This window comes from Schistocerca cancellata, chromosome 12, assembly GCF_023864275.1.
Source record: "Schistocerca cancellata isolate TAMUIC-IGC-003103 chromosome 12, iqSchCanc2.1, whole genome shotgun sequence".
Taxonomy (NCBI): Eukaryota; Metazoa; Arthropoda; class Insecta; order Orthoptera; family Acrididae; genus Schistocerca; species Schistocerca cancellata.
This window is the reverse complement of record NC_064637.1, coordinates 137,270,787-137,293,711: the sequence shown is the minus strand read 5'-3', so window position 1 is coordinate 137,293,711 and position 22,925 is coordinate 137,270,787.

The window sequence follows — 22,925 nt, the reverse complement described above, 5'->3', positions numbered from 1 at the left end:
AGACCGAGGACCTTAAGATTTTTCATGAACCGAGGACTGGCAGCCAGGTAACACGAGAAATTGTGTAAAGTGTTAATATGTAGTAAAAACCTAAGAAAATCTCCCGTTTCCTTCATTTACTATCGAATCGACATAACGCCAGATCGTCACAGTGGTCGCTTTTCTCTCTGAAACGGTTACATTTATCGTCTGCAAGCCCTTGTCGCGTGATGCGGTATGCAGACACAGTACAAGCAGCACACTAGAACACAGAATAAGAATCTACGTTGATGCAATCGGCCAGTAAGAAGAGCTACATTTCAAGTTTTAGTTATCGATTAATGAATTGTTGGGCGGTTTGGTGCCTTGGACCAGACCGAGGACCTTAAGATTTTGCATGAACCGAGGACTGGCAGCCAGGTAACACCAGAAATTGTGTAAAGTGTTAATATGTAGTAAAAACCTAAGAAAATCTCCCGTTTCCGTCATTTACTATCGAATCGACATAACGCCAGATCGTCACATTGGTCGCTTTTCTCTCTGAAACGGTTACATTTATCGTCTGCAAGCCCTTGTCGCGTGATGCGGTATGCAGACACAGTACAAGCAGCACACTAGAACACAGAATAAGAATCTACGTTGATGCAATCGGCCAGTAAGAAGAGCTACATTTCAAGTTTTAGTTATCGATTAATGAATTATTGGGCGGTTTGGTGCCTTTGACCAGACCGAGGACCTTAAGATTTTGCATGAACCGAGGACTGGCAGCCAGGTAACACGAGAAATTGTGTAAAGTGTTAATATGTAGTAAAAACCTAAGAAAATCTCCCGTTTCCGTCATTTACTATCGAATCGACATAGCGCCAGATCGTCACAGTGGTCGCTTTCTCTCTGAAACGGTTACATTTATCGTCTGCAAGCCGTTGTCGCGTGATGCGGTATGCAGACACAGTACAAGCAGCACACTAGAACACAGAATAAGAATCTACGTTGATGCAATCGGCCAGTAAGAAGATCTACATTTCAAGTTTTAGTTATCGATTAATGAATTATTGGGCGGTTTGGTGCCTTGGACCAGACCGAGGACCTTAAGATTTTGCATGAACCGAAGACTGGCAGCCAGGTAACACCAGAAATTGTGTAAAGTGTTAATATGTAGTAAAAACCTAAGAAAATCTCCCGTTTCCGTCATTTACTATCGAATCGACATAACGCCAGATCGTCACAGTGGTCGCTTTTCTCTCTGAAACGGTTACATTTATCGTCTGCAAGCCCTTGTCGCGTGATGCGGTATGCAGAGTCACTACAAGCGGCATAGTAGAACACTGAAGAAGCATCTAAGTTTATGCAATCGGCCAGTAAGAAGAGCTACATTTCAAGTTTTAGTTATCGATTAATGAATTATTGGGCGGTTTGGTGCCTTGGACCAGACCGAAGACCTTAAGATTTTGCATGAACCGAGGACTGGCAGCCAGGTAACACGAGAAATTGTGTAAAGTGTTAATATGTAGTAAAAACCCAAGAAAATCTCCCGTTTCCGTCATTTACTATCGAATCGACATAACGCCAGATCGTCACAGTGGTCGCTTTTCTCTCTGAAACGGTTACATTTATCGTCTGCAAGCCCTTGTCGCGTGATGCGGTATGCAGACACAGTACAAGCAGCACACTAGAACACAGAATAAGAATCTACGTTGATGCAATCGGCCAGTAAGGAGAGCTACATTTCAAGTTTTAGTTATCGATTAATGAATTATTGGGCGGTTTGGTGCCTTGGACCAGACCGAGGACCTTAAGATTTTGCATGAACCGAGGACTGGCAGCCAGGTAACACGAGAAATTGTGTAAAGTGTTAATATGTAGTAAAAACCTAAGAAAATCTCCCGTTTCCGTCATTTACTATCGAATTGACATAACGCCAGATCGTCACAGTGGTCGCTTTTCTCTCTGAAACGGTTACATTTATCGTCTGCAAGCCGTTGTCGCGTGATGCGGTATGCAGAGTCACTACAGGCGACATAGTAGAACACTGAAGAAGCATCTAAGTTTATGCAATCGCCCAGTAAGATGAGCTACATTTCAAGTTTTAGTTATCGATTAATGAATTATTGGGCGGTTTGGTGCCTTGGACCAGACCGAGGACCTTAAGATTTTGCATGAACCGAAGACTGGCAGCCAGGTAACACCAGAAATTGTGTAAAGTGGTAATATGTAGTAAAAACCTAAGAAAATCTCCCGTTTCCGTCATTTACTATCGAATCGACATAACGCCAGATCGTCACAGTGGTCGCTTTTCTCTCTGAAACGGTTACATTTATCGTCTGCAAGCCCTTGTCGCGTGATGCGGTATGCAAACACAGTACAAGCAGCACACTAGAACACAGAATAAGAATCTACGTTGATGCAATCGGCCAGTAAGAAGAGCTACATTTCAAGTTTTAGTTATCGATTAATGAATTATTGGGCGGTTTGGTGCCTTGGACCAGACCGAGGACCTTAAGATTTTGCATGAGCCGAGGACTGGCAGCCAGGTAACACCAGAAATTGTGTAAAGTGTTAATATGTAGTAAAAACCTAAGAAAATCTCCCGTTTCCGTCATTTACTATCGAATCGACATAACGCCAGATCGTCACAGTGGTCGCTTTTCTCTCTGAAACGGTTACATTTATCGTCTGCAAGCCCTTGTCGCGTGATGCGGTATGCAGACACAGTACAAGCAGCACACTAGAACACAGAATAAGAATCTACGTTGATGCAATCGGCCAGTAAGAAGAGCTACATTTCAAGTTTTAGTTATCGATTAATGAATTATTGGGCGGTTTGGTGCCTTTGACCAGACCGAGGACCTTAAGATTTTTCATGAACCGAGGACTGGCAGCCAGGTAACACGAGAAATTGTGTAAAGTGTTAATATGTAGTAAAAACCTAAGAAAATCTCCCGTTTCCTTCATTTACTATCGAATCGACATAACGCCAGATCGTCACAGTGGTCGCTTTTCTCTCTGAAACGGTTACATTTATCGTCTGCAAGCCCTTGTCGCGTGATGCGGTATGCAGACACAGTACAAGCAGCACACTAGAACACAGAATAAGAATCTACGTTGATGCAATCGGCCAGTAAGAAGAGCTACATTTCAAGTTTTAGTTATCGATTAATGAATTGTTGGGCGGTTTGGTGCCTTGGACCAGACCGAGGACCTTAAGATTTTGCATGAACCGAGGACTGGCAGCCAGGTAACACCAGAAATTGTGTAAAGTGTTAATATGTAGTAAAAACCTAAGAAAATCTCCCGTTTCCGTCATTTACTATCGAATCGACATAACGCCAGATCGTCACATTGGTCGCTTTTCTCTCTGAAACGGTTACATTTATCGTCTGCAAGCCCTTGTCGCGTGATGCGGTATGCAGACACAGTACAAGCAGCACACTAGAACACAGAATATGAATCTACGTTGATGCAATCGGCCAGTAAGAAGAGCTACATTTCAAGTTTTAGTTATCGATTAATGAATTATTGGGCGGTTTGGTGCCTTTGACCAGACCGAGGACCTTAAGATTTTGCATGAACCGAGGACTGGCAGCCAGGTAACACGAGAAATTGTGTAAAGTGTTAATATGTAGTAAAAACCTAAGAAAATCTCCCGTTTCCGTCATTTACTATCGAATCGACATAGCGCCAGATCGTCACAGTGGTCGCTTTCTCTCTGAAACGGTTACATTTATCGTCTGCAAGCCGTTGTCGCGTGATGCGGTATGCAGACACAGTACAAGCAGCACACTAGAACACAGAATAAGAATCTACGTTGATGCAATCGGCCAGTAAGAAGATCTACATTTCAAGTTTTAGTTATCGATTAATGAATTATTGGGCGGTTTGGTGCCTTGGACCAGACCGAGGACCTTAAGATTTTGCATGAACCGAAGACTGGCAGCCAGGTAACACCAGAAATTGTGTAAAGTGTTAATATGTAGTAAAAACCTAAGAAAATCTCCCGTTTCCGTCATTTACTATCGAATCGACATAACGCCAGATCGTCACAGTGGTCGCTTTTCTCTCTGAAACGGTTACATTTATCGTCTGCAAGCCCTTGTCGCGTGATGCGGTATGCAGAGTCACTACAAGCGGCATAGTAGAACACTGAAGAAGCATCTAAGTTTATGCAATCGGCCAGTAAGAAGAGCTACATTTCAAGTTTTAGTTATCGATTAATGAATTATTGGGCGGTTTGGTGCCTTGGACCAGACCGAAGACCTTAAGATTTTGCATGAACCGAGGACTGGCAGCCAGGTAACACGAGAAATTGTGTAAAGTGTTAATATGTAGTAAAAACCCAAGAAAATCTCCCGTTTCCGTCATTTACTATCGAATCGACATAACGCCAGATCGTCACAGTGGTCGCTTTTCTCTCTGAAACGGTTACATTTATCGTCTGCAAGCCCTTGTCGCGTGATGCGGTATGCAGACACAGTACAAGCAGCACACTAGAACACAGAATAAGAATCTACGTTGATGCAATCGGCCAGTAAGGAGAGCTACATTTCAAGTTTTAGTTATCGATTAATGAATTATTGGGCGGTTTGGTGCCTTGGACCAGACCGAGGACCTTAAGATTTTGCATGAACCGAGGACTGGCAGCCAGGTAACACGAGAAATTGTGTAAAGTGTTAATATGTAGTAAAAACCTAAGAAAATCTCCCGTTTCCGTCATTTACTATCGAATTGACATAACGCCAGATCGTCACAGTGGTCGCTTTTCTCTCTGAAACGGTTACATTTATCGTCTGCAAGCCGTTGTCGCGTGATGCGGTATGCAGAGTCACTACAGGCGACATAGTAGAACACTGAAGAAGCATCTAAGTTTATGCAATCGCCCAGTAAGATGAGCTACATTTCAAGTTTTAGTTATCGATTAATGAATTATTGGGCGGTTTGGTGCCTTGGACCAGACCGAGGACCTTAAGATTTTGCATGAACCGAAGACTGGCAGCCAGGTAACACCAGAAATTGTGTAAAGTGGTAATATGTAGTAAAAACCTAAGAAAATCTCCCGTTTCCGTCATTTACTATCGAATCGACATAACGCCAGATCGTCACAGTGGTCGCTTTTCTCTCTGAAACGGTTACATTTATCGTCTGCAAGCCCTTGTCGCGTGATGCGGTATGCAAACACAGTACAAGCAGCACACTAGAACACAGAATAAGAATCTACGTTGATGCAATCGGCCAGTAAGTAGAGCTACATTTCAAGTTATAGTTATCGATTAATGAATTATTGGGCGGTTTGGTGCCTTGGACCAGACCGAGGACCTTAAGATTTTGCATGAACCGAGGACTGGCAGCCAGGTAACACGAGAAATTGTGTAAAGTGTTAATATGTAGTAAAAACCAAAGAAAATCTCCAGTTTCCGTCATTTACTATCGAATCGACATAACGCCAGATCGTCACAGTGGTCGCTTTTCTCTCTGAAACGGTTACATTTATCGTCTGCAAGCCCTTGTCGCGTGATGCGGTATGCAGACACAGTACAAGCAGCACACTAGAACACAGAATAAGAATCTACGTTGATGCAATCGGCCAGTAAGAAGAGCTACATTTCAAGTTTTAGTTATCGATTAATGAATTATTGGGCGGTTTGGTGCCTTGGACCAGACCGAGGACCTTAAGATTTTGCATGAACCGAAGACTGGCAGCCAGGTAACACGAGAAATTGTGTAAAGTGTTAATATGTAGTAAAAACCTAAGAAAATCTCCCGTTTCCGTCATTTACTATCGAATCGACATATCGCCAGATCGTCACAGTGGTCGCTTTTCTCTCTGAAACGGTTACATTTATCGTCTGCAAGCCCTTGTCGCGTGATGCAGTATGCAGAGTCACTACAAGCGGCATAGTAGAACACTGAAGAAGCATCTAAGTTTATGCAATCGCCCAGTAAGAAGAGCTACATTTCAAGTTTTAGTTATCGATTAATGAATTATTGGGCGGTTTGGTGCCTTGGACCAGACCGAGGACCTTAAGATTTTGCATGAACCGAAGACTGGCAGCCAGGTAACACCAGAAATTGTGTAAAGTGTTAATATGTAGTAAAAAGCTAAGATAATCTCCCGTTTCCGTCATTTACTATCGAATCGACATAACGCCAGATCGTCACAGTGGTCGCTTTTCTCTCTGAAACGGTTACATTTATCGTCTGCAAGCCCTTGTCGCGTGATGCGGTATGCAGACACAGTACAAGCAGCACACTAGAACACAGAATAAGAATCTACGTTGATGCAATCGGCCAGTAAGAAGAGCTACATTTCAAGTTTTAGTTATCGATTAATGAATTATTGGGCGGTTTGGTGCCTTGGACCAGACCGAGGACCTTAAGATTTTGCATGAACCGAGGACTGGCAGCCAGGTAACACGAGAAATTGTGTAAAGTGTTAATATGTAGTAAAAACCTAAGAAAATCTCCCGTTTCCGTCATTTACTATCGAATCGACATAACGCCAGATCGTCACAGTGGTCGCTTTTCTATCTGAAACGGTTACATTTATCGTCTGCAAGCCGTTGTCGCGTGATGCGGTATGCAGACACAGTACAAGCAGCACACTAGAACACAGAATAAGAATCTACGTTGATGCAATCGGCCAGTAAGAAGAGCTACATTTCAAGTTTTAGTTATCGATTAATGAATTATTGGGCGGTTTGGTGACTTGGACCAGACCGATGACCTTAAGATTTTGCATGAACCGAGGACTGGCAGCCAGGTAACACGAGAAATTGTGTAAAGTGTTAATATGTAGTAAAAACCTAAGAAAATCTGCCGTTTCCTTCATTTACTATCGAATCGACATAACGCCAGATCGTCACAGTGGTCGCTTTTCTCTCTGAAACGGTTACATTTACCGTCTGCAAGCCCTTGTCGCGTGATGCGGTATGCAGACACAGTACAAGCAGCACACTAGAACACAGAATAAGAATCTACGTTGATGCAATCGGCCAGTAAGAAGAGCTACATTTCAAGTTTTAGTTATCGATTAATGAATTGTTGGGCGGTTTGGTGCCTTGGACCAGACCGAGGACCTTAAGATTTTGCATGAACCGAGGACTGGCAGCCAGGTAACACGAGAAATTGTGTAAAGCGTTAATATGTAGTAAAAACCTAAGAAAATCTCCCGTTTCCGTCATTTACTATCGAATCGACATAACGCCAGATCGTCACAGTGGTCGCTTTTCTCTCTGAAACGATTACATTTATCGTCTGCAAGCCGTTGTCGCGTGATGCGGTATGCAGACACAGTACAAGCAGCACACTAGAACACAGAATAAGAATCTACGTTGATGCAATCGGCCAGTAAGAAGAGCTACATTTCAAGTTTTAGTTATCGATTAATGAATTATTGGGCGGTTTGGTGCCTTGGACCAGACCGAGGACCTTAAGATTTTGCATGAACCGAGGACTGGCAGCCAGGTAACACCAGAAATTGTGTAAAGTGTTAATATGTAGTAAAAACCTAAGAAAATCTCCCGTATCCGTCATTTACTATCGAATCGACATAACGCCAGATCGTCACATTGGTCGCTTTTCTCTCTGAAACGGTTACATTTATCGTCTGCAAGCCCTTGTCGCGTGATGCGGTATGCAGACACAGTACAAGCAGCACACTAGAACACAGAATAAGAATCTACGTTGATGCAATCGGCCAGTAAGAAGAGCTACATTTCAAGTTTTAGTTATCGATTAATGAATTATTGGGCGGTTTGGTGCCTTTGACCAGACCGAGGACCTTAAGATTTTGCATGAACCGAGGACTGGCAGCCAGGTAACACGAGAAATTGTGTAAAGTGTTAATATGTAGTAAAAACCTAAGAAAATCTCCCGTTTCCGTCATTTACTATCGAATCGACATAACGCCAGATCGTCACAGTGGTCGCTTTTCTCTCTGAAACGGTTACATTTATCGTCTGCAAGCCGTTGTCGCGTGATGCGGTATGCAGACACAGTATAAGCAGCACACTAGAACACAGAATAAGAATCTACGTTGATGCAATCGGCCAGTAAGAAGAGCTACATTTCAAGTTTTAGTTATCGATTAATGAATTATTGGGCGGTTTGGTGCCTTGGACCAGACCGAGGACCTTAAGATTTTGCATGAACCGAAGACTGGCAGCCAGGTAACACCAGAAATTGTGTAAAGTGTTAATATGTAGTAAAAACCTAAGAAAATCTCCCGTTTCCGTCATTTACTATCGAATCGACATAACGCCAGATCGTCACAGTGGTCGCTTTTCTCTCTGAAACGGTTACATTTATCGTCTGCAAGCCGTTGTCGCGTGATGCGGTATGCAGACACAGTACAAGCAGCACACTAGAACACAGAATAAGAATCTACGTTGATGCAATCGGCCTGTAAGAAGAGCTACATTTCAAGTTTTAGTTATCGATTAATGAATTATTGGGCGGTTTGGTGCCTTGGACCAGACCGAGGACCTTAAGATTTTGCATGAACCGAGGACTGGCAGCCAGGTAACATAGCAAATTGTGTAAAGTGTTAATATGTAGTAAAAACCTAAGAAAATCTCCCGTTTCCGTCATTTACTATCGAATCGACATAACGCCAGATCGTCACAGTGGTCGCTTTTCTCTCTGAAACGGTTACATTTATCGTCTGCAAGCCGTTGTCGCGTGATGCGGTATGCAGACACAGTACAAGCAGCACACTAGAACACAGAATAAGAATCTACGTTGATGCAATCGGCCAGTAAGAAGAGCTACATTTCAAGTTTTAGTTATCGATTAATGAATTATTGGGCGGTTTGGTGCCTTGGACCAGACCGAGGACCTTAAGGTTTTGCATGAACCGAGGACTGGCAGCCAGGTAACACCAGAAATTGTGTAAAGTGTTAATATGTAGTAAAAACCTAAGAAAATCTCCCGTTTCCGTCATTTACTATCGAATCGACCTAACGCCAGATCGTCACATTGGTCGCTTTTCTCTCTGAAACGGTTACATTTATCGTCTGCAAGCCCTTGTCGCGTGATGCGGTATGCAGACACAGTACAAGCAGCACACTAGAACACAGAATAAGAATCTACGTTGATGCAATCGGCCAGTAAGAAGAGCTACATTTCAAGTTTTAGTTATCGATTAATGAATTATTGGGCGGTTTGGTGCCTTGGACCAGACCGAGGACCTTAAGATTTTGCATGAACCGAGGACTGGCAGCCAGGTAACACGAGAAATTGTGTAAAGTGTTAATATGTAGCAAAAAACTAAGAAAATCTCCGTTTCCGTCATTTACTATCGAATCGACATAACGCCAGATCGTCACATTGGTCGCTTTTCTCTCTGAAACGGTTACATTTATCGTCTGCAAGCCCTTGTCGCGTGATGCGGTATGCAGAGTCACTACAAGCGGCATAGTAGAACACTGAAGAAGCATCTAAGTTTATGCAATCGCCCAGTAAGAAGAGCTACATTTCAAGTTTTAGTTATCGATTAATGAATTATTGGGCGGTTTGGTGCCTTGGACCAGACCGAGGACCTTAAGATTTTGCATGAACCGAGGACTGGCAGCCAGGTAACACGAGAAATTGTGTAAAGTGTTAATATGTAGCAAAAAACTAAGAAAATCTCCGTTTCCGTCATTTACTATCGAATCGACATAACGCCAGATCGTCACATTGGTCGCTTTTCTCTCTGAAACGGTTACATTTACCGTCTGCAAGCCCTTGTCGCGTGATGCGGTATGCAGACACAGTACAAGCAGCACACTAGAACACAGAATAAGAATCTACGTTGATGCAATCGGCCAGTAAGAAGAGCTACATTTCAAGTTTTAGTTATCGATTAATGAATTATTGGGCGGTTTGGTGCCTTGGACCAGACCGAGGACCTTAAGATTTTGCATGAACCGAGGACTGGCAGCCAGGTAACACGAGAAATTGTGTAAAGTGTTAATATGTAGTAAAAACCTAAGAAAATCTCCCGTCATTTACTATCGAATCGACATAACGCCAGATCGTCACATTGGTCGCTTTTCTCTCTGAAACGGTTACATTTATCGTCTGCAAGCCCTTGTCGCGTGATGCGGTATGCAGACACAGTACAAGCAGCACACTAGAACACAGAATAAGAATCTACGTTGATGCAATCGGCCAGTAAGAAGAGCTACATTTCAAGTTTTAGTTATCGATTAATGAATTATTGGGCGGTTTGGTGCCTTGGACCAGACCGAGGACCTTAAGATTTTGCATGAACCGAGGACTGGCCGCCAGGTAGCACCAGAAATTGTGTAAAGTGTTAATATGTAGTAAAAACCTAAGAAAATCTCCCGTTTCTGTCATTTACTATCGAATCGACATAACGCCAGATCGTCACAGTGGTCGCTTTTCTCTCTGAAACGGTTACATTTATCGTCTGCAAGCCCTTGTCGCGTGATGCGGTATGCAGACACAGTACAAGCAGCACACTAGAACACAGAATAAGAATCTACGTTGATGCATTCGGCCAGTAAGAAGAGCTACATTTCAAGTTTTAGTTATCGATTAATGAATTATTGGGCGGTTTGGTGCCTTGGACCAGACCGAGGACCTTAAGATTTTGCATGAACCGAGGACTGGCAGCCAGGTAACACGAGAAATTGTGTAAAGTGTTAATATGTAGTAAAAACCCAAGAAAATCTCCCGTTTCCGTCATTTACTATCGAATCGACATAACGCCAGATCGTCACAGTGGTCGCTTTTCTCTCTGAAACGGTTACATTTATCGTCTGCAAGCCCTTGTCGCGTGATGCGGTATGCAGAGTCACTACAAGCGGCATAGTAGAACACTGAAGAAGTTCTAAGTTTATGCAATCGCCTAGTAAGAAGAGCTACATTTCAAGTTTTAGTTATCGATTAATGAATTATTGGGCGGTTTGGTGCCTTGGACCAGACCGAGGACCTTAAGATTTTGCATGAACCGAGGACTGGCAGCCAGGTAACACGAGAAATTGTGTAAAGTGTTAATATGTAGTAAAAACCTAAGAAAATCTCCCGTTTCCGTCATTTACTATCGAATCGACATAACGCCAGATCGTCACATTGGTCGCTTTTCTCTCTGAAACGGTTACATTTATCGTCTGCAAGCCCTTGTCGCGTGATGCGGTATGCAGACACAGTACAAGCAGCACACTAGAACACAGAATAAGAATCTACGTTGATGCAATCGGCCAGTAAGAAGAGCTACATTTCAAGTTTTAGTTATCGATTAATGAATTATTGGGCGGTTTGGTGCCTTGGACCAGACCGAGGACCTTAAGATTTTGCATGAACCGAGGACTGGCAGCCAGGTAACACGAGAAATTGTGTAAGGTGTTAATATGTAGTAAAAACCTAAGAAAATTTCCCGTTTCCGTCATTTACTATCGAATCGACATAACGCCAGATCGTCACATTGGTCGCTTTTCTCCTTTAAACGGTTACATTTATCGTCTGCAAGCCGTTGTCGCGTGATGCGGTATGCAGACACAGTACAAGCAGCACACTAGAACACAGAATAAGAATCTACGTTGATGCAATCGGCCAGTAAGGAGAGCTACATTTCAAGTTTTAGTTATCGATTAATGAATTATTGGGCGGTTTGGTGCCTTGGACCAGACCGAGGACCTTAAGATTTTGCATGAACCGAGGACTGGCAGCCAGGTAACACGAGAAATTGTGTAAAGTGTTAATATGTAGTAAAAACCTAAGAAAATCTCCCGTCATTTACTATCGAATCGACATAACGCCAGATCGTCACATTGGTCGCTTTTCTCTCTGAAACGGTTACATTTATCGTCTGCAAGCCCTTGTCGCGTGATGCGGTATGCAGACACAGTACAAGCAGCACACTAGAACACAGAATAAGAATCTACGTTGATGCAATCGGCCAGTAAGAAGAGCTACATTTCAAGTTTTAGTTATCGATTAATGAATTATTGGGCGGTTTGGTGCCTTGGACCAGACCGAGGACCTTAAGATTTTGCATGAACCGAGGACTGGCAGCCAGGTAACACGAGAAATTGTGTAAAGTGTTAATATGTAGTAAAAACCTAAGAAAATCTCCCGTTTCCGTCATTTACTATCGAATCGACATAACGCCAGATCGACACAGTGGTCGATTTTCTCTCTGAAACGGTTACATTTATAGTCTGCAAGTCCTTGTCGCGTGATGCGGTATGCAGAGTCACTACAAGCGGCATAGTAGAACACTGAAGAAGCATCTAAGTTTATGCAATCGCCCAGTAAGGAGAGCTACATTTCAAGTTTTAGTTATCGATTAATGAATTATTGGGCGGTTTGGTGCCTTGGACCAGACCGAGGACCTTAAGATTTTGCATGAACCGAGGACTGGCAGCCAGGTAACACGAGAAATTGTGTAAAGTGTTAATATGTAGTAAAAACCTAAGAAAATCTCCCGTTTCCGTCATTTACTATCGAATCGACATAACGCCAGATCGTCACAGTGGTCGCTTTTCTCTCTGAAACGGTTACATTTATCGTCTGCGAGCCGTTGTCGCGTGATGCGGTATGCAGACACAGTACAAGCAGCACACTAGAACACAGAATAAGAATCTACGTTGGTGCAATCGGCCAGTAAGAAGAGCTACATTTCAAGTTTTAGTTATCGATTAATGAATTATTGGGCGGTTTGGTGCCTTGGACCAGACCGTGGACCTTAAGATTTTGCATGAACCGAGGACTGGCAGCCAGGTAACACGAGAAATTGTGTAAAGTGTTAATATGTAGTAAAAACCTAAGAAAATCTCCCGTTTCCGTCATTTACTATCGAATCGACATAACGCCAGATCGTCACATTGGTCGCTTTTCTCTCTGAAACGGTTACATTTATCGTCTGCAAGCCGTTGTCGCGTGATGCGGTATGCAGACACAGTACAAGCAGCACACTAGAACACAGAATAAGAATCTACGTTGATGCAATCGGCCAGTAAGAAGAGCTACATTTCAAGTTTTAGTTATCGATTAATGAATTATTGGGCGGTTTGGTGCCTTGGACCAGACCGAGGACCTTAAGATTTTGCATGAACCGAGGACTGGCAGCCAGGTAACACGAGAAATTGTGTAAGGTGTTAATATGTAGTAAAAACCTAAGAAAATTTCCCGTTTCCTTCATTTACTATCGAATCGACATAACGCCAGATCGTCACATTGGTCGCTTTTCTCTCTTAAACGGTTACATTTATCGTCTGCAAGCCCTTGTCGCGTGATGCGGTATGCAGACACAGTACAATCAGCACACTAGAACACAGAATATGAATCTACGTTGATGCAATCGGCCAGTAAGAAGAGCTACATTTCAAGTTTTAGTTATCGATTAATGAATTATTGGGCGGTTTGGTGCCTTGGACCAGACCGAGGACCTTAAGATTTTGCATGAACCGAGGACTGGCAGCCAGGTAACACGAGAAATTGTGTAAAGTGTTAATATGTAGTAAAAACCTAAGAAAATCTCCCGTTTCCGTCATTTACTATCGAATCGACATAACGCCAGATCGTCACATTGGTCGCTTTTCTCTCTGAAACGGTTACATTTATCGTCTGCAAGCCCTTGTCGCGTGATGCGGTATGCAGACACAGTACAAGCAGCACACTAGAACACAGAATAAGAATCTACGTTGATGCAATCGGCCAGTAAGAAGAGCTACATTTCAAGTTTTAGTTATCGATTAATGAATTATTGGGCGGTTTGGTGCCTTGGACCAGACCGAGGACCTTAAGATTTTGCATGAACCGAGGACTGGCAGCCAGGTAACACGAGAAATTGTGTAAGGTGTTAATATGTAGTAAAAACCTAAGAAAATTTCCCGTTTCCGTCATTTACTATCGAATCGACATAACGCCAGATCGTCACATTGGTCGCTTTTCTCTCTGAAACGGTTACATTTATCGTCTGCAAGCCGTTGTCGCGTGATGCGGTATGCAGACACAGTACAAGCAGCACACTAGAACACAGAATAAGAATCTACGTTGATGCAATCGGCCAGTAAGAAGAGCTACATTTCAAGTTTTAGTTATCGATTAATGAATTATTGGGCGGTTTGGTGCCTTGGACCAGACCGAGGACCTTAAGATTTTGCATGAACCGAGGACTGGCAGCCAGGTAACACGAGAAATTGTGTAAAGTGTTAATATGTAGTAAAAACCTAAGAAAATCTCCCGTTTCCGTCATTTACTATCGAATCGACATAACGCCAGATCGTCACAGTGGTCGCTTTTCTCTCTGAAACGGTTACATTTATCGTCTGCAAGCCCTTGTCGCGTGATGCGGTATGCAGACACAGTACAAGCAGCACACTAGAACACAGAATAAGAATCTACGTTGATGCAATCGGCCAGTAAGAGGAGCTACATTTCAAGTTTTAGTTATCGATTAATGAATTATTGGGCGGTTTGGTGCCTTGGACCAGACCGAGGACCTTAAGATTTTGCATGAACCGAGGACTGGCAGCCAGGTAACACGAGAAATTGTGTAAAGTGTTAATATGTAGTAAAAACCCAAGAAAATCTCCCGTTTCCGTCATTTACTATCGAATCGACATAACGCCAGATCGTCACATTGGTCGCTTTTCTCTCTGAAACGGTTACATTTATCGTCTGCAAGCCCTTGTCGCGTGATGCGGTATGCAGACACAGTACAAGCAGCACACTAGAACACAGAATAAGTATCTACGTTGATGCAATCGGCCAGTAAGAAGAGCTGCAGTTCAAGTTTTAGTTATCGATTAATGAATTATTGGGCGGGTTGGTGCCTTGGACCAGACCGAGGACCTTAAGATTTTGCATGAACCGAGGACTGGCAGCCAGGTAACACGAGAAATTGTGTAAAGTGTTAATATGTAGTAAAAACCTAAGAAAATCTCCCGTTTCCGTCATTTACTATCGAATCGACATAACGCCAGATCGTCACATTGGTCGCTTTTCTCTCTGAAACGGTTACATTTATCGTCTGCAAGCCGTTGTCGCGTGATGCGGTATGCAGACACAGTACAAGCAGCACACTAGAACACAGAATAAGAATCTACGTTGATGCAATCGGCCAGTAAGAAGAGCTACATTTCAAGTTTTAGTTATCGATTAATGAATTATTGGGCGGTTTGGTGCCTTGGACCAGACCGAGGACCTTAAGATTTTTCATGAACCGAGGACTGGCAGCCAGGTAACACGAGAAATTGTGTAAAGTGTTAATATGTAGTAAAAACCTAAGAAAATCTCCCGTTTCCGTCATTTACTATCGAATCGACATAACGCCAGATCGTCACATTGGTCGCTTTTCTCTCTGAAACGGTTACATTTATCGTCTGCAAGCCCTTGTCGCGTGATGCGGTATGCAGACACAGTACAAGCAGCACACTAGAACACAGAATAAGAATCTACGTTGATGCAATCGGCCAGTAAGAAGAGCTACATTTCAAGTTTTAGTTATCGATTAATGAATTATTGGGTGGTTAAGTGCCTTGGACCATACCGAGGATCTTAAGATTTTGCATGAACCGAGGACTGGCAGCCAGGTAACACCAGAAATTGTGTAAAGTGTTAATATGTAGTAAAAACCTAAGAAAATCTCCCGTTTCCGTCATTTACTATCGAATCGACATAACGCCAGATCGTCACATTGGTCGATTTTCTCTCTGAAACGGTTACATTTATCGTCTGCAAGCCCTTGTCACGTGATGCGGTATGCAGACACAGTACAAGCAGCACACTAGAACACAGAATAAGAATCTACGTTGATGCAATCGGCCAGTAAGAAGAGCTACATTTCAGGTTTTAGTTATCGATTAATGAATTATTGGGTGTTTAAGTGCCTTGGACCAGACCGAGGATCTTAAGATTTTGCATGAACCGAGGACTGGCAGCCAGGTAACACCAGAAATTGTGTAAAGTGTTAATATGTAGTAAAAACCTAAGAAAATCTCCCGTTTCCGTCATTTACTATCGAATCGCCATAACGCTAGATCGTCACATTGGTCGCTTTTCTCTCTGAAACGGTTACATTTATCGTCTGCAAGCCCTTGTCGCGTGATGCGGTATGCAGACACAGTACAAGCAGCACACTAGAACACAGAATAAGAATCTACGTTGTTGCAATCGGCCAGTAAGAAGAGCTACATTTCAAGTTTTAGTTATCGATTAATGAATTATTGGGCGGTTTGGTGCCTTGGACCAGACCGAGGACCTTAAGATTTTGCATAAACCGAGGACTGGCAGCCAGGTAAAACGAGATATTGTGTAAGGTGTTAATATGTAGTAAAAACCTAAGAAAATCTCCCGTTTCCGTCATTTACTATCGAATCGACATAACGCCAGATCGTCACATTGGTCGCTTTTCTCTCTGAAACGGTTACATTTATCGTCTGCAAGCCCTTGTCACGTGATGCGGTATGCCGACACAGTACAAGCAGCTCACTAGAACACAGAATAAGAATCTACGTTGATGCAATCGGCCAGAAAGAAGAGCTACATTTCAAGTTTTAGTTATCGATTAATGAATTATTGGGCGGTTTGGTGCCTTGGACCAGACCGAGGACCTTAAGATTTTGCATGAACCGAGGACTGGCAGCCAGGTAACACGAGAAATTGTGTAAAGTGTTAATATGTAGTAAAAACCTAAGAAAATCTCCCGTTTCCGTCATTTACTATCGAATCGACATAGCGCCAGATCGTCACAGTGGTTGCTTTTCTCTCTGAAACGGTTACATTTATCGTCTGCAAGCCCTTGTCGCGTGATGCGGTATGCAGAGTCACTACAAGCGGCATAGTAGAACACTGAAGAAGCATCTAAGGTTATACAATCGCCCAGTAAGTAGAGCTACATTTCAAGTTTTAGTTATCGATTAATGAATTATTGGGCGCTTTGGTGCCTTGGACCAGACCGAGGACCTTAAGATTTTGCATGAACCGAGGACTGGCAGCCAGGTAACACGAGAAATTGTGTAAAGTGTTAATATGTAGTAAAAACCTAAGAAAATCTCCCGTTTCCGTCATTTACTATCGAATCGACATAACGCCAGATCGTCACATTGGTCGCTTTTCTCTCTGAAACGGTTACATTTACCGTCTGCAAGCCCTTGTCGCGTGATGCGGTATGCAGACACAGTACAAGCAGCACACTAGAACACAGAATAAGAATCTACGTTGATGCAATCGGCCAGTAAGAAGAGCTACATTTCAAGTTTTAGTTATCGATTAATGAATTATTGGGCGGTTTGGTGCCTTGGACCAGACCGAGGACCTTAAGATTTTGCATAAACCGAGGACTGGCAGCCAGGTAAAACGAGATATTGTGTAAGGTGTTAATATGTAGTAAAAACCTAAGAAAATCTCCCGTTTCCGTCATTTACTATCGAATCGACATAACGCCAGATCGTCACATTGGTCGCTTTTCTCTCTGAAACGGTTACATTTATCGTCTGCAAGCCGTTGTCGCATGATGCGGTATGCAGACACAGTACAAGCAGCACACTAGAACACAGAATAAGAATCTACGTTGATGCAATCGGCCAGTAAGAAGAGCTACATTTCAAGTTTTAGTTATCGATTAATGAATTATTGGGCGGTTTGGTGCCTTGGACCAGACCGAGGACCTTAAGATTTTGCATGAACCGAGGACTAGCAGCCAGGTAACACGAGAAATTGTGTAAAGTGTTAATATGTAGTAAAAACCCAAGAAAATCTCCCGTTTCCGTCATTTACTATCGAATCGACATAACGCCAGATCGTCACATTGGTCGCTTTTCTCTCTGAAACGGTTACATTTATCGTCTGCAAGCCCTTGTCGCGTGATGTGGTATGCAGACACAGTACAAGCAGCACACTAGAACACAGAATAAGAATCTACGTTGATGCAATCGGCCAGTAAGAAGAGCTACATTTCAAGTTTTAGTTATCGATTAATGAATTATTGGGCGGTTTGGTGCCTTGGACCAGACCGAGGACCTTAAGATTTTGCATGAACAGAGGACTGGCAGCCAGGTAACACCAGAAATTATGTAAAGTGTTAATATGTAGTAAAAACCTAAGAAAATCTCCCGTTTCCGTCATTTACTATCGAATCGACATAACGCCAGATCGTCACATTGGTCGCTTTTTTCTCTGAAACGGTTACATTTATCGTCTGCAAGCCCTTGTCGCGTGATGCGGTATGCAGACACAGTACAAGCAGCACACTAGAACACAGAATAAGAATCTACGTTGATGCAATCGGACAGTAAGAAGAGCTACATTTCAAGTTTTAGTTATCGATTAATGAATTATTGGGCGGTTTGGTGCCTTGGACCAGACCGAGGACCTTAAGATTTTGCATGAACCGAGGACTGGCAGCCAGGTAACACGAGAAATTGTGTATAAGTGTTAATATGTAGTAAAAACCTAAGAAAATCTCCCGTTTCCGTCATTTACTATCGAATCGACATAACGCCAGATCGTCACAGTGGTCGCTTTTCTCTCTGAAACGGTTACATTTATCGTCTGCAAGCCCTTGTCGCGTGATGCGGTGTGCAGAGTCACTACAAGCGGCATAGTAGAACACTGAAGAAGCATCTAAGTTTATGCAATCGGCCAGTAAGAAGAGCTACATTTCAAGTTTTAGTTATCGATTAATGAATTATTGGGCGGTTTGGTGCCTTGGACCAGACCGAGGACCTTAAGATTTTGCATGAAACGAGGACTGGCAGCCAGGTAACACGAGAAATTGTGTAAAGTGTTAATATGTAGTAAAAACCTAAGAAATTCTCCCGTTTCCGTCATTTACTATCGAATCGACATAACGCCAGATCGTCACAGTGGTCGCTTTTCTCTCTGAAACGGTTACATTTATCGTCTGCAAGCCGTTGTCGCGTGATGCGGTTTGCAGACACAGTACAAGCAGCACACTAGAACACAGAATAAGAATCTACGTTGTGCAATCGGCCAGTAAGAAGAGCTACATTTCAAGTTTTAGTTATCGATTTATGAATTATTGGGCGAGTTGGTGCCTTGGACCAGACCGAGGACCTTAAGATTTTGCATGAACCGAGGACTGGCAGCCAGGTAACACGAGAAATTGTGTAAAGTGTTAATATGTAGTAAAAACCTAAGAAAATCTCCCGTTTCCGTCATTTACTATCGAATCGACATAACGCCCGATCGTCACAGTGGTCGCTTTTCTCTCTGAAACGGTTACATTTATCGTCTGCAAGCCGTTGTCGCGTGATGCGGTATGCAGACACAGTACAAGCAGCACACTAGAACACAGAATAAGAATCTACGTTGATGCAATCGGCCAGTAAGAAGAGCTACATTTCAAGTTTTAGTTATCGATTAATGAATTATTGGGCGGTTTGGTGCCTTGGACCAGACCGAGGACCTTAAGATTTTGCATGAACCGAGGACTGGCAGCCAGGTAACACGAGAAATTGTGTAAAGTGTTAATATGTAGTAAAAACCTAAGAAAATCTCCCGTTTCCGTCATTTACTATCGAATCGTCATAACGCCAGATCGTCACAGTGGTCGCTTTTCTCTCTGAAACGGTTACATTTATCGTCTGCAAGCCGTTGTCGCGTGATGCGGTATGCAGACACAGTACAAGCAGCACACTAGAACACAGAATAAGAATCTACGTTGTTGCAATCGGCCAGTAAGAAGAGCTACATTTCAAGTTTTAGTTATCGATTAATGAATTATTGGGCGGTTTGGTGCCTTGGACCAGACCGAGGACCTTAAGATTTTGCATGAACCGAGGACTGGCAGCCAGGTAACACGAGATATTGTGTAAGGTGTTAATATGTAGTAAAAACCTAAGAAAATCTCCCGTTTCCGTCATTTACTATCGAATCGACATAACGCCAGATCGTCACAGTGGTCGCTTTTCTCTCTGAAACGGTTACATTTATCGTCTGCAAGCCCTTGTCGCGTGATGCGGTATGCAGACACAGTACAAGCAGCACACTAGAACACAGAATAAGAATCTACGTTGATGCAATCGGCCAGTAAGAAGAGCTACATTTCAAGTTTTAGTTATCGATTAATGAATTATTGGGCGGTTTGGTGCCTTGGACCAGACCGAGGACCTTAAGATTTTGCATGAACCGAGGACTGGCAGCCAGGTAACACGAGAAATTGTGTAAAGTGTTAATATGTAGTAAAAACCTAAGAAAATCTCCCGTTTCCGTCATTTACTATCGAATCGACATAGCGCCAGATCGTAACAGTGGTTGCTTTTCTCTCTGAAACGGTTACATTTATCGTCTGCAAGCCCTTGTCGCGTGATGCGGTATGCAGAGTCACTACAAGCGGCATAGTAGAACACTGAAGAAGCATCTAAGGTTATGCAATCGCCCAGTAAGTAGAGCTACATTTCAAGTTTTAGTTATCGATTAATGAATTATTGGGCGGTTTGGTGCCTTGGACCAGACCGAGGACCTTAAGATTTAGCATGAACCGAGGACTGGCAGCCAGGTAACACGAGAAATTGTGTAAAGTGTTAATATGTAGTAAAAACCTAAGAAAATCTCCCGTTTCCGTCATTTACTATCGAATCGACATAATGCCAGATCGTCACATTGGTCGCTTTTCTCTCTGAAACGGTTACATTTACCGTCTGCAAGCCCTTGTCGCGTGATGCGGTATGCAGACACAGTACAAGCAGCACACTAGAACACAGAATAAGAATCTACGTTGATGCAATCGGCCAGTAAGAAGAGCTACATTTCAAGTTTTAGTTATCGATTAATGAATTATTGGGCGGTTTGGTGCCTTGGACCAGACCGAGGACCTTAAGATTTTGCATGAACCGAGCACTGGCAGCCAGGTAACACGAGAAATTGTGTAAAGTGTTAATATGTAGTAAAAACCTAAGAAATTCTCCCGTTTCCGTCATTTACTATCGAATCGACATAACGCCAGATCGTCACAGTGGTCGCTTTTCTCTCTGAAACGGTTACATTTATCGTCTGCAAGCCGTTGTCGCGTGATGCGGTATGCAGACACAGTACAAGCAGCACACTAGAACACAGAATAAGGATCTACGTTGATGCAATCGGCCAGTAAGAAGAGCTACATTTCAAGTTTTAGTTATCGATTAATGAATTATTGGGCGGTTTGGTGCCTTGGACCAGACCGTGGACCTTAAGATTTTGCATGAACCGAGGACTGGCAGCCAGGTAACACGAGAAATTGTGTAAAGTGTTTATATGTAGTAAAAACCCAAGAAAATCTCCCGTTTCCGTCATTTACTATCGAATCGACATAACGCCAGATCGTCACAGTGGTCGCTTTTCTCTCTGAAACGGTTACATTTATCGTCTGCAAGCCGTTGTCGCGTGATGCGGTATGCAGAGTCACTACAAGCGGCATAGTAGAACACTGAAGAAGCATCTAAGTTTATGCAATCGCCCAGTAAGAAGAGCTACATTTCAAGTTTTAGTTATCGATTAATGAATTATTGGGCGGTTTGGTGCCTTCGACCAGACCGAGGACCTTAAGATTTTGCATGAACCGAGGACTGGCAGCCAGGTAACACGAGAAATTGTGTAAAGTGTTAATATGTAGTAAAAACCCAAGAAAATCTCCCGTTTCCGTCATTTACTATCGAATAGACATAACGCCAGATCGTCACAGTGGTCGCTTTTCTCTCTGAAACGGTTACATTCATCGTCTGCAAGCCCTTGTCGCGTGATGCGGTATGCAGACACAGTACAAGCAGCACACTAGAACACAGAATAAGAATCTACGTTGATGGAATCGGCCAGTAAGAAGAGCTACATTTCAAGTTTTAGTTATCGATTAATGAATTATTGGGCGGTTTGGTGCCTTGGACCAGACCGAGGACCTTAAGATTTTGCATGAACCGAGGACTGGCAGCCAGGTAACACGAGAAATTGTGTAAAGTGTTAATATGTAGTAAAAACCTAAGAAAATCTCCCGTTTCCGTCATTTACTATCGAATCGACATAACGCCAGATCGTCACAGTGGTCGCTTTTCTCTCTGAAACGGTTACATTTATCGTCTGCAAGCCCTTGTCGCGTGATGCGGTATGCAGACACAGTACAAGCAGCACACTAGAACACAGAATAAGAATCTACGTTGATGCAATCGGCCAGTAAGAAGAGCTACATTTCAAGTTTTAGTTATCGATTAATGAATTATTGGGCGGTTTGGTGCCTTGGACCAGACCGAGGACCTTAAGATTTTGCATGAACCGAGGACTGGCAGCCAGGTAACACGAGAAATTGTGTAAAGTGTTAATATGTAGTAAAAACCTAAGAAAATCTCCCGTTTCCGTCATTTACTATCGAATCGACATAACGCCAGATCGTCACAGTGGTCGCTTTTCTCTCTGAAACGGTTACATTTATCGTCTGCAAGCCCTTGTCGCGTGATGCGGTATGCAGACACAGTACAAGCAGCACACTAGAACACAGAATAAGAATCTACGTTGATGCAATCGGCCAGTAAGAAGAGCTACATTTCAAGTTTTAGTTATCGATTAATGAATTATTGGGCGGTTTGGTGCCTTGGACCTGACCGAGGACCTTAAGATTTTGCATGAACCGAGGACTGGCAGCCAGGTAACACGAGAAATTGTGTAAAGTGTTAATATGTAGTAAAAACCTAAGAAAATCTCCCGTTTCCGTCATTTACTATCGAATCGACATAACGCCAGATCGTCACATTGGTCGCTTTTCTCTCTGAAACGGTTACATTTATCGTCTGCAAGCCGTTGTCGCGTGATGCGGTATGCAGACACAGTACAAGCAGCACACTAGGACACAGAATAAGAATCTACGTTGATGCAATCGGCCAGTAAGAAGAGCTACATTTCAAGTTTTAGTTATCGATTAATAAATTATTGGGCGGTTTGGTGCCTTGGACCAGACCGAGGACCTTAAGATTTTGCATGAACCGAGGACTGGCAGCCAGGTAACACGAGAAATT